Here is a 13,195-nt window from a genome sequence, read left to right as displayed (position 1 = left end):
TCCACAGATTAATTTTGGTACAGTTGTCTTCAGGGGCAAGTAAAGACCACTGTATGTACTGGATCAAAACTGCCAGCTTTTGAAGTGTGCTTCTTTTTCATGATCACAGTAACAGAGAACAAAGCAACTGTAAAAAATGCTGATAAGGTACATTAATAATTTTAAGTCTATTTCCTCTTCATTCAGAGGTAACATTTGCTGATCATTCTGTAGGAAATCACATCTGTTCACATTTTGCTCTGAGTAAGGAGAGATAGATGGGTGTTTTAACATGGGTCTGATCAAGTATTTTAGAAATGGGCTGGCAGACAAAAAGCACATTTCCGCGTGGTGGTGTATTTTACATTTTTAGTTGAAGGTCCCTGTGAAGACATCCCATCTGGGATGGTCACAATCAGCATGGAAGTTTTTCCCAATTTATCAAAGCCAACAGAAATTCATGGGAAAACAAAAGAAGAAGGGTCCATCTTTCTTTACTGGCAGAAAAAGATTAAATTTACAAAGGAGATAGTTGTGTTCCTCTGAGATGTTCTCAATCGCAATTTTATCACCAGAAGAAGCAGACATTTTTGGCCCTGCAACAAAAACACATAAACTTCTGAGAGCCAGATTTTGCTCCATATCTGGAGAGGCCTGGAGAGAAAAACATGAAACCTGGCAGTTTCATTGCACCATAGTGCACACAAAGCTCCTTCTGAGTTACAGTCTACCATCCAGTGTCAACAGAATTCAAAACCTCAGAGTAAAATTCAGCTTAAATCACTGGATTTCATATGGTTCTGGGTTTAGCTGAGGTTTTTATATGCAGTTTCCAGCTAAATTCATAAGTCAGGCCATCATTTCTCAACTAAACTTTTTCCAAAGGTCCCAGAATCTCGGTGAATCCTTAAATAGACACTGACCTGTGATTCAGGTTTCCCATGCAACGTGGAGCCAAGTGAATTTTAATTGTGTGGTTTTGTTGAGGATCCTTCAGGTGAGGCCTGCATGAGGCCTAATTCTGTTTTGTTTGCACCATTCCAGATAAAAGGCAATAAACAACAGGATTGTTGACACTGTTGTCTTCCTTCATGTCTTTGTTTATAACTGTCAGGTAACATGCAGTCTGCTGTCAGACACAGCTGCTGACCACCACAAACCGAATTTGCAGGAGGAACCTGAAAAAATAAAGAGAAAGCAAAAGTATGAGAAAGAATAGATTTTGATTGGATACTAAAGCTAAGTAAACGTGATATGTAATTTATCAAAATGTAAATACAAGCAATGCCAACATATCTTGTTCCTTTAGAATGATATATTTTACCAGAGGGATATTTTAGATATTTCACTTTGTGCCAAGGTAAGTTTAATACCTCTCTAATCTACAACATATGGGTCTTATGACATTACATATTATTTGCATCACCAATAAAACAGCTCATTAATCAAACATGCCACTATAACCTCCAACAGTATAAACTGAAAAATGTGGGTTTTAAAATATTTTTAAGTGGAATTATTTGCTTAAAATACTCCCTTTTGGTACAATAACCATCTGTTAATTTTAACACTGGTCAAGCATACCAAAGATTATTATAAGTCTTCGTTTAATTGAAGTCTTCACTGGAAGAAAAAAAAAAAAAAAAAAAAAAAAAACCAAAAACCACTGTGGATACATTTTCTTTCCAATTTTCTGATGTTTTTGTTTATTTTTTCATCAATGTGGAAGTTCAGAATAGGATCACTGTGAAGTAAACAATATCTATTCTCTGTGTAATTATACGCTATTTTACTCAAGCTAGGTCGTTCTATTTTGAATGAAAACCAAATTTGTACACAAATAGATCATTTTCTCCATAAAATCACATACTGTAATGAAACATTTGTGTGAAATAGGAAAATATATGCACTGTTCAGAACTCTCAATTCAGCTTTTGGCTTGCAACAGTTTCAGTCAGAAAATAGACATAAAAGTATTTCAGGTAGAATTTATAAGCATTTCAACATAAAACACATTAATTTAAGACAATAGGAATGGCTTTTTTCTTAAACAAAGACAAGCAATCTGAACTCTGTTTTTATTACTGTATTATGGAAAGTGAATATTCCAATAAGCATTTTGCATGCATTTGCATTAATCAGTCTGGCAAGTGTCAGTGCCCAAGTGAACGTGGATTTTGCTGGTCTCTATTCAAACAAAAAAAAATCTGTCCCTTTGTCTACCAGATTTCATCTCCAGTACTTAACTAGGTCCTGAATTGAAAAGCATTTAAGAGTAGCGTTGGCTTTGGCACGTTTACTAAATCCTTTTTAAAATAATGAGAAAGTGAGATTATAAGTAAAGATTTTCTAACCAGTAATAGTTTGCCAAGTCAAAGGTATAGTTATCTTCATGACAGCTATTGGTTGACAGTCATAAAAGTACATCTAAAGAAACATGGATAAAAGTATGGGAGAGGAGTGTGTGCAAATGTCTGTGAATAACCATTATCACTGTAGACTCTGTTCATGATTTTCATTTTCACAGCTCACATAATCTCTCAATTTTAGTCTCCTGTCTGTAAAACAAGCACAACAATACCATTCTGATTAGAGTGATGTGAGACTAAAACATTCATGAGGCACTTTCAGAACCTACAATGAAAGGCACTATAAAATCACAAAGTGTTACTGCTGTTTATTAGAAAGCACATCCTATTACAACTCCCTAACACTCTCCATTACAGTGATTATTTTGAAAACAAAAAACTGGTCTCATTAAGTACAGCCAAGCTTTATTTAGCTGAAATGAGAACCCTGAAATTTCATCTAGTACTCCAAGAGACTTTTAAAATTTCAGAAAAAGCTCAAGAACCTATTTTTGCAAATTTAAGATGAGTCAAATGTAACCAAACTGAGAGCTCATTCTGCAAATGTTTACACATGTACTTGGGTTTAGGAAGGTTTCCAGTGAGGCTACTGGCATGTATAAATTTAAGCAAATACATCGCTATTTGTAGACTCAGAGTCTAAGAAAACTTTTCTTTTTAAATTAATTATTTTTAATAATTATAGTGTAATAATTATAGCACTGAAAATTATATCAATTAATTATTTTCCTGCTGGAAATACTTCAAAACTCCCTAGATATTTTAATACCTAAGAGTTCATCAAAAATCATATTTTCCAAAACGTCAGAACAAGTACACTGAACCAGCCAAGAGAGGATTAAAAGGACTGAAAAAAGTGAATGTTGCACTGGGTGTCTGCCTAATGTAAATTTTAATGTAAATTAGGTGTCATGCTACCTAATTATCGTGAAATAATAAAATACACCCAAAGAGTGCTATATTTTTTAGCTCTGGGTTCTGATGTCACACACAGGCTGTTGAAGTAATATTGTCATCAGAAACCCTTGATAAAAAACAGTTGTATTTAATACAGTTGATTGCAGATTCATCTCTCTCAATTGCAAATCTAACGCAGAGTATCATGAGAGTCACTAAATTATATAACTGCTCATGCAAAACCACATGATACCCATAATGGCCCCTCATAAATCTGGAATGTTTTGCTGTCTCCCCCCCTTCTTAAACATCCAAAGTTGGGTATATTTCTTTTCAAATGTTTTATTTAAGTGTACTAATCTTTTTTCTCCACTGCTGTCTGTCAAGTTATCATTGGGGTAAAGGTTCAGTAATGTTCACTGGTCATAGCAGGAAAGCAAAGCCTGCAGACAATACTTGCCATCAGCAAGAGGTAGAGTTGAGCTGCCTGCTTCTTAAACCTAAATATGGCAAAAAGGAACAAGTACAATGTTTCAGAGAACCAGTTTGTGGTAGCTTGGATCTAAAAAGAAAGTCTGGGAGGCCAGATGTCTCAATGGAAAACATTTAAAGTTTTGCTACTGTTTCTAAATAACAATAAAACACATAATAAAATCTCCACTATATGAAGAAAAAAAAAAATAAAGTACACCCCACAAGATCTGAGAAAATTAGTTGTATTTTTCCCATCAAAAAAAATGCCAATCCATTAAAAAAAATAATAATAAAAAAAATCCAGAAATGTCTCAATTTTCATGATCTTTGACCAGAACACATGGAAGGTTGCAGTGAGTTAAGGCAAAGTAAAAGCTGCTAACAGCTCTATTTTCTCATTGCAAAAAAATGAATCATGCCATCTCTGTCTTTCTCAAAGCATTATTTTTCTTAAAATGCCATATTTTCTGACTGCCCAGGTCTCCAGCAGCCAGTGGAGGACACTCATTAAGAGCTTGCTTCACCCAGCCCTTGAATAGCTGCTTCATGATGAGGACTAACCAGATAGCTTCTTTGAGAGTTAAGAGAAAAGCATGGGTTTATTCCTCTAAGCTATGCAGTTTAGCCTATCAAATGATCTGCAGTGGGGACCTGTTCTGTTCTTCTCAAGGGATTTCTGTTCTCAGTGACGTGACTTCACGTGCTGTGGCTCATACAGATCTTAGCAGGTGACACCAGGGCTTTGCTTGAAGGAGCCTGGTGTTACCTGTACTTGCAGGTAAAAGGTAGATGAATTAGGTGTCAGTACACAGCTGGTCACACATTTGTCTCCTAATGCTCCCAACACCTACATCCAGCCCACCTCTGAACATGGCTTTTTGTTCAGTCACTTAATGAGAGGAGTTTGGTTTTGAGTGCATGCTTAGAATGAAGGGTCTCTTTAGTCACGCTATGTCTGTTCATACAGATTATCCCTTATGCACCCCAGGGTGTCTCCCCTGTGGAAAAAAAATATCATTAAGAATGAAATCTTGACCTTTTTTTCCCACTTGTGGTTTGACATCTTTTTTAATCTGTCCAGATTCTCTCCCTGTCTTGACAGTGCACTTACATTTTCTTCCAAGATACAGCCAGAGAAATCTCTTAAATTCAGAAATTGCAGGGGAGAAAAATATCTGTAGACAGATCTCTATCTCTACTGCTATACCACCTACTGCTTGCTTCACATCTTCCCAGTATTTTTCAGGTTTAAGAAAAGTACTTTTTTGTTCTTTTCAAAGCTATATCATAGAACACATGAAGCTGAAAATCTTTCAGCTAACTTCATATGTTCAGTGCTGAGAACTACAAGCAGACAATAAAAGCAAACAACCAAATAAAAAACAATAAAAGCAAACAACCAAAAGCAAGCCCCCCTATCAAGTGCCACCGTGTCAGAATTTCCACACAAATGAGTGGTTATATTTTACTATAATTTTGTAGACTTGCACAAAATACACGTGAGTGTGTCTTCATGAAACCATCTAATCTACCCTTCTCACGTCAAAATCAATCCTATTTAAACCATCCATCACCTTTGCTTTGACTTCCTTAAATTCCAGTTGTATTCCGATTTCATGTCACCTGAAACACATGTTGATACGAAAGTATTTTTTCACTTGCTGTGTTTTTCCCCTCTTTCTCTCTATTGCTGTTAAAGAAAACTCACAGTTGCTTGCCCTAAGTGCAGGGATATGATACAAGTTTTAGTACTCTAAGTCAGTTGTGGTAAATTAAATTATTTTTCTACCACACTCCTGATGTCCAGGCTAAAGAAGTTGAAGTGGCAGTCAATAAACTTTTTTTTGAAGACAAAAGGAAGTTAGTGTCATAGAAAGAATTCTTTTTGGTTTAAAATATATATATACGTATAAAAATAATTTTAAAAATCACTTATCCAAAGCAGTTTTCCTTTTAGCTACCACCTGGAAGAAAGAAGCCTGCATTTAAGCTGTGCAGTCTGAGAAGTGTGTCAGTATTTTGAATGTATTCAAAACCTACTCATTAAAACTCTTGATTTTACAGCCTTGATCCTAGCAAGACTGGCTGCATTTTAGAGCACAGGAAGTTCCGCACTGAGATGCGAAAGAACTTCTTCACGGTGAGGGTGACGGAGCATTGGAACAGGCTGCCTAGGGAGGCTGTGAAGTCTCCTTCTCTGGAGATATTCAAGGCCTGTCTAGATGCCTACCTGGGCAGCCTGCTCTGAGGAACCTGCTTTGGCAGGGGGGTTGGACCCGATGATCTTCCGAGGTCCCTTCCAACCCCTACAGTTCTGTGATTCTGTGAAGACAAAATAAGACTGTTTCTCCTCCTTCCCTGTGTACAAAAAATTTACATAGAGCCCTATACAATTTCACTGCTTACCAATTCATTTTGGGCTCTGTTCCAAAATTATCCTTTGATAATTGTATTTTTGGGAGAGAAAGAGGGGAAGTTGAGTAATAAGCTCCATGGACTCCTTCCAGTCTGAGACATTGCCTCTTACCTCTATCCTGCTGCAATAAACTCTCAAAAACATACAATCTTAACTTTCCTTTACCAAATTCCTTTCTGTTCTCAGTATCACTCTGTAAAACATTCCTTTGTTTTCAGCCATTAGTCTTCATCTCCTACATTTTATTTCTGCAAAACGTTTGTTCTGTAAGGAGGATCCCACATATACACAAGATAAATCTGCTCTTTATCCTGCTCAGGTACCCTATTCTGCCACCCTTCTTGTCCTATCCAGTTACAACAGTTGCCTGGGACTTTACAAGGGAAGCTCCTTACAGCAGAAAATAGTTAGATGGAGTCTGAGGATGTTACTTAGCCTATCTGCTTTTGTTTATGTGCATTTGTTAAATGAGGCAGTCACACAGCATTAAAGGTCTGTATGAGCCTCAGCCCAGACTATCATTTAGCATCAAGGGAGAGTTTCTTCCTCAGCAAGTGGCCTTTCAGAGACAAAGGAAAGTTAACATTGTCTTTTTTTTTTTTTCTTGTTAACATACCCTCTTCCTGTACCTATCTCAACCTCGAACGTTGCTTCACTTAGACAGCTTCATTGCTGATGGTAGAAAAGACATAATAATGGTTGAATTACCGGAGACAAATCTGAGATAGCTTTAGCAATCAAACTAGGGAATTAACTAACCCAAAGAAAACCTTAGAAACATCATTTCAGTCATTGGACAATACAAGTTTGGTGAGCAGCTGGCTGCAGCTCTGTTCTATGCCAAAATACTTAGAGTTCTCTCTGTTTGTTAGCTCTGTCTTTGGATTTTCTGTGCCAGTTCAGGACCTATTAAGGTCATATATTTTAACAACGATGATTTTACAATCAAATATACAATGCATGAATTCATGGTGGCCAAACCTTAATGCACTCTCAAAATGCTAACGCTTAGGGAAATAGTCCAGAGGGGATTTTTGCCATAATATTTATTATAGCAATACCATAGATTCTGTTAGCAAAACCACTGCTGTGTCAGCATGTTCTGGAAAAAATAATAAAAGGAACTATAAATAAAATACATAAATTTAATTAAAGATTAAATCTTTAGGCAGAAACCCCTCCTTAAAAGGGACTATAAATATGTTTTTTGTTGTTTTATCTTTGTGATGTATCTTGTTTTTCCCTCCAATTTTTATTTTATTAATCCTGCTGCATAATTACAAACATAGCAATTATTCAAAAGATAAATTGATAGGTTTACAAAATCACGGGATATAAAGCTATTCATCTAATAAGTAACCCAATCCTTTCTGTAATAATTCTACAAAAACACACCACAGAGGCAGTCATATCAAAAAATATGAATCTCTCCTGCATTTTTTGCTTGTTGCTTTACAATAGATTTTTTTAATTTTCTATTTTTTTATTTTTTATTGTAAACAAGATAACTTGTTATTATTGGCATACACAAAGAATAACATTTAATAAACTAAAGAGAAACATTTAAATACATATCATTATTTTAATATAATTGTTCATAGATCTGAAGTGCTCCCCATTTCTCTGGGCTGCCTGTAGAGACACCTCATTTCATCATCAGTTTGTGCTATAATTCCATTCTTTCCTAAAATTTCTCATGAAAGACCCATATTTATGCTTATGACAGAGACACGCTATTATGTATAATCAAAGTTGTAGATATGTTTAGATACCATTATAAATTTTTTGGAAACGTGGCTGATAACTTTTAGGATACTGTCAACCAAATTCAGTGGATTGCTTTCCAGAAGACAGCTTGCTCTGCAGGCATCTGGATGTAGAGGATGTTAGGTGTCTCTGACAAGCTTCAGGAGTCCAAGCTGGCTGAAGATTAGGTTTGTAACCTAAGGCATGAGACATTTTTCCCTCCTGAGAGAGGAAAGAGAGTACCCTCTCTTTCTAGGTACTAAACACTGTAGAGAAAGCAGAAGGCTGTAAGGAAGGTGGGTGTTGTTTCTCTTCAGCACTGCAAAGTGCAAAATCAGAGAAGGGAAAGGTAAATGTTTAATTGTAGTGAATGGCATCCATCTCGTGCTGTTTAATACACCAAGAGCTGCCCTTGTCTGGAAGGCCTGGCAGCATCCCTAGCTGCAGGACTCCTCAGTCAACCTGAGCTCTAAGAGGGTAAGGAATCAGTGGCTGAGATGATAGTCTTAAACTACATTAAAAAATAAACCACAAGAGAAAAGGACAAAGGTGGTTTATATTTTGATCTCAGCGTCAAAAGAGCAGTAGAGAACAGCCTAAGAGAGATGTTTGTCAGGCATATTTGTGGCACCAGCACACTTCTTCCTGTTGACGTTACTGTGGGAAATCTGAACCTGAGACTGCTAGCTGAACAGTAGCAGGCATTCAGTGCTCTGAATTCATGAGGAAGTTGGTGAATATTTGGCATCCTTTAAGAAGCATCCGTTTTACCAAATCATTTACGAAAGATTCAGAAGGGCCTCAACTCATAGAAGCTAGTCAGTAGGCAGGTGCTGGCAGCAACAAATAGGATCCTTATTTAATTTCTAACATTCAGGAGATGATGAAGTAATGTGAAAGTCCTCTGAAGTCCTTTACTCCTATTTTTCTTCTAATGGCAAGGGTACAGAAGGAAAATTATGCATCAGAGATTAGAACTTTATTGTCAGGGATGAAACCTTGTTCCCACTTCCAGTGCTTTGAGTTAAACATAAGATAGTCATGGTCCTGAGATGGCTGAACATATGAGCCTGACAGATGACAAGGGTGAGAATTTGGCACACACAGCCATCCAGCAGTGATGGGTGGGCAAGCGTTAGTGCATAGACATACAAGCATGGCCATGACATGTGTGAAAAATCTGACATGAACAAAATCCACTTAAATTTAGGAACCTTTTACAATCTGATGGATACAGAATACAAACATGTAAAAGAAATGCCAAATCACTGACAGGCACTTGACTGCACAGAGAAGCTTTAAATGCCTACAATAGGAGCTGAATCCAAGACCAGAAGCTTGGGGATGTGAATCCCAATCTTATCACTGCACGTAAAGAGCAATTAGCTTCTGAAAGGCCTGTCTTGTTAAGAGCTTTGTGGGTTTATATAACAGAAATAAATGTGGTACTTAAACATAAAAGAGGTCTTATAGTTTTATTAATGGGATAATAAAACAATAAAACCAGTAACGTGTTAATATGTTAGTATGAAGCATGTACAGACAAGGTAATAAAAATGTTTAACTATCTACTGTGCTTAAAAGATATTACTGCAATCAGATTTTTGACATCACACATTTTGAGACAGAAGGTCAAGTTTTAATGTTAATGCATTATGTTAATTTCAAAATTAAATTTACTGCCTGACAGATAAAGTTAGGTATCCTAAGCACATTATGGACTCCAAAACCATATGTAATTAAGAGATGACTAATGACAGAAGGTTTTAAGAGCTAACTGCCTATGTTTGTAGGAGAGGCCAGGAACTGAGAGCAGTTTTCACAAAATAAAGCTTCTAGTATCTATAACTCGCCTAACTCCTAAAAAGTCTGTGAGATTTTAACTATGTAAGAAATTAGAAAGTTCAAATTATTATTTGATTTTCTTAACAGAGGGGGAAATTTTGTCTTGTTTCTTTCTCTTGTCCATGTACATAAATACTTCCTATAATAACTTCAATGCACTTAATAACTTCCATTTCAATGTTTAGAGAGGTAAATATAGTACATAAATACAGGTATTTAGTGGGTGTGTTGTTAGAACCTTTACTTGTTTTCCACCGAGCAGCCAATTGATTCTGTTCTCATTTGGTCAAGAATCATTAACACTATGACACGCTTCACCTTAAGGGCAAGAAAAGTAAAATAAGGCATCATGAAGAGAATGTGCCCTGCAGTGTATGTCTTCATGCTCGTCACTGCACTAGCGCCATTGTGCAGCTGTAACTTAGCTTGCCTTAAATTAGTTAGTTCAGGAATTGGCAGCAGTTTACTAGTAACAGCATGGAGCTCAGCACTAGCAAAATCCCAGCCACTTGCCCTGCAGGAATGTTGTTCAGGTTGGATCCAGGTTACCACAGCTCTTGGTGTTGGAGCTAGTTAGCAGAAAACAAATCATTGCAGCTGCACTGTGTTGATGTCATTAGGCACCTGTCCTGTTAGAAGATGGTACTCTGATCCATTAAGTACACAAATTGTATTCCTTCTGTGAAGAACTCCCAGTTGGGAAAAAAAAAAAAAAAAGAAAAAGAAAAAAGGTAATTTGTGCTCTTATTCTGTTAATTTAGGCAGATGTGAAAAGAATATCCAATGTCAAGGGCTGCAGCAAGAAGCATTGCAGAATATGGCTGTTTCTCCCTCTGCTATTACATCTCCCTTTCACACTGCTAACCCATACTACATTCCCATCTCTCCTGTGTTGGCAATTACTCCTGCTGCCCTGTGCCTGCCTGTTAGCATCATGCTCCCCTTCCTCCAGCTGTTAGACTTCTCCCACCAGCCTCTCTGGCAGCTGCCACCACCTCCATGCAGAACCTCTCAGCAGGGAGTGTAAAACAAATGGTAAGGATGGCCAGATCCTCTGACTGTTGTCTAGGAAAAGTGGCGTTGGTTTTACCACTAGTAAGTCATGTATCTTAGTATCGCTCTGATGTCCAGAACATCACCCTTCACGAGAAGAATGTCAAGAGAGCTGACCCCTCTCACAGTTTTTCTAGCAGCAGCTTGACCTACGACTCTTTTTGCTATACTATTCAGACTCATAAATATTTTAGTTGTTTCTCTCAACAGAGCAACAACATGTCTTTTTCTCTGTCCAGGTTTAAACAGAAAAGGATGCATCACCATACCTTGTGCTGGGTCTCAGCTGGTAAGTGCAGTATGAGAGCACCGTTCACACCTGATAAATGAGGAACACCCTGCATGTGGCACACAGCAGGCACTGGGAGCAACCTGACACCATACTGCCACACTTCACCAATGCAGAGAAGTGTCTGAGCATGAAAAGCAGTCAAAACTGATGTCCTATAGGGACCATAAGTATCATACACTTAGTCCAGTTACATACTCTACGGCCAGGCTAATGCTGAAGCAGAAATTTGAGAACCATAATTTTGGCTTACAGACGTGAATTCCATCCATTAACTATATTAGATGCCTAGACTGGGGCTTCAAAACACAAAACTCTCCCTGTTTTTTTAGATGACTTCATATCCAGTGCACTAGCTTTTGTAGTTTGTATTCTGAGGTGCCTGAAATTTTGGAATAGCAATACTTACCATAGATCATGGAAAAATGTGGTTATATGAGCCCTTTAAAGATCTTCTCTTCTCATCATCATACCTCCAGAGAGGTATTGTATATACTTACTTACTGACAGATGTTTGCCTAATCAAGGTCTGGAAGGTAGCAAGCACTACATATTTACAGGGTCCACTCCAATACTTCACTGTTGGCACAATGGATTTGTTTTGCTTTTACAAATACCTAACCTAGTAAATATCTAAGAGCTAACCTTTTTATAAATACCTAATACCTAACCTGGATTGTTCTTGCTGAAGTTTAATACTTAAACAGATGTACCCTAAACTGTATAGCCCTTTGTATCTGATTTGCTTTAACTTCTTTATCAGCAAAATCAAGAAAATATCATTTGGGCTGCAACTGCTTTTACACCAACTTAATTAGATCTTTGAAAAAAAGAACACTCTTTTGCATCATATACCTAGGTTTTTACATTCTTTGTGATGTTTGTAGGGAAATGTGTTTTCAACTCTTTCGTCCTCCAGAAAAATCCCAAACTAACTCTGCTCTGTAGAAGCTGAACAGTGCACAATCTCCACATCTATTTGCCTGCTCCCTCTTGAAGTCTTTAATGTTAACAGAGCACAAACTGAAAATGCTTTTTCGTATTTACATAAACTTCAAAAAAAAAAAAAAAAAAAAAAAGCCATTGTATCTTTTAAAGTAGCCACATAGAAATGCAAGGTACCAAAACTGCTTTACATTCTTGTTTCTAGTCTAATGAGCTGCTGAAAAACATAGATGTGAAAAGTTGTTAGCTGAAATAAGAACAGTATTGTTAAATCACACGTTGATACACAGTGACTAAGAAAACATACTTTTCTATTGTATAGAAGGACAGATTGAAGAAATTCAGTTAAAATTATGAAATGACTCCCTAATATGATTGAATGGTGTGGATTAAGGAAGGTATTTATCAGACATGAGATGGATGCCATTCACTACAATTAAACATTTACCTTTCCCTTCACCCTCACCATTAATATAACACCCTGTCATGTTTAAACAACAAGGTTACAAACATGCAGTGTTAGGTTATCATGTGAGGTTTATACCTATCATAGAAATAGCACAGAGATCAATAGCATAGAGGAGGAGGCTCCTGGGAATTCTACAAGCGGATGCAGGAAAGTTATCTGCAGGTATGCCAACATACTTGTGTCTAGTCTGTGACAAATTGTTTCAACACTACTAAAGTGTTCATTTTATTGCTTTTCCTCCTTCTGCTATAATACAAACATCTCTCAGGAGACCTTGTACATGTTCCACTTAAATATTTGGTTTTGTATCTAGTGGAAAAAATGTTTCCCACCTACCTTCTTATCCTCCTGAAGTCATCTTGGTTTTTAGAATTGAGTAATATAATATCTGTTCTGCAGGAGTTATAAACTCTTTAGCCTCAGTCATTGGCAGTAGACAAATTCGCTGGGGTACACTGCCTATTAATTACCCAGGTAGGGAAAAGTACAACATGATTCTTGTGAGAAAGCAAGCCAAATAGTTGTGACTTATACAATTCCTGAAACAAAAATACTGTTTAAAGACAGAAGCAATGGGAAAGCATTGAAGGATTGTCACTGCAATTCTCATGCAGTCAAAGCAAACAGTACTGGGAGTAATAAGGCAAAATTTAGTTTTTAATATTCCTAAAATTCATGAAAATAAAAATACTTTCTATTTTATCACTCCAAAA

General features: G+C 36.9%; 1 long non-coding RNA gene across 7 annotated transcripts in view; it reads right to left on the bottom strand.

The window, feature by feature from the left end:
- LOC106016529 (uncharacterized) overlaps positions 1–13,195 on the bottom strand; it is a 309,486-nt gene that overhangs the window by 267,466 nt on the left and 28,825 nt on the right. For all 7 annotated transcript variants that reach the window (XR_011809545.1, XR_011809542.1, XR_011809546.1 and 4 more), the window contains one exon: positions 903–1,157. This is a non-coding gene — a long non-coding RNA (uncharacterized lncRNA). The remainder of the gene's footprint in view (positions 1–902; positions 1,158–13,195) is intronic.

Source organism: Anas platyrhynchos, chromosome 5, assembly GCF_047663525.1.
Source record: "Anas platyrhynchos isolate ZD024472 breed Pekin duck chromosome 5, IASCAAS_PekinDuck_T2T, whole genome shotgun sequence".
Classification (NCBI taxonomy): Eukaryota; Metazoa; Chordata; class Aves; order Anseriformes; family Anatidae; genus Anas; species Anas platyrhynchos.
The sequence above is the reverse complement of the archived record's forward strand: the minus strand, read 5'-3'. Positions and strand labels throughout refer to the sequence as shown.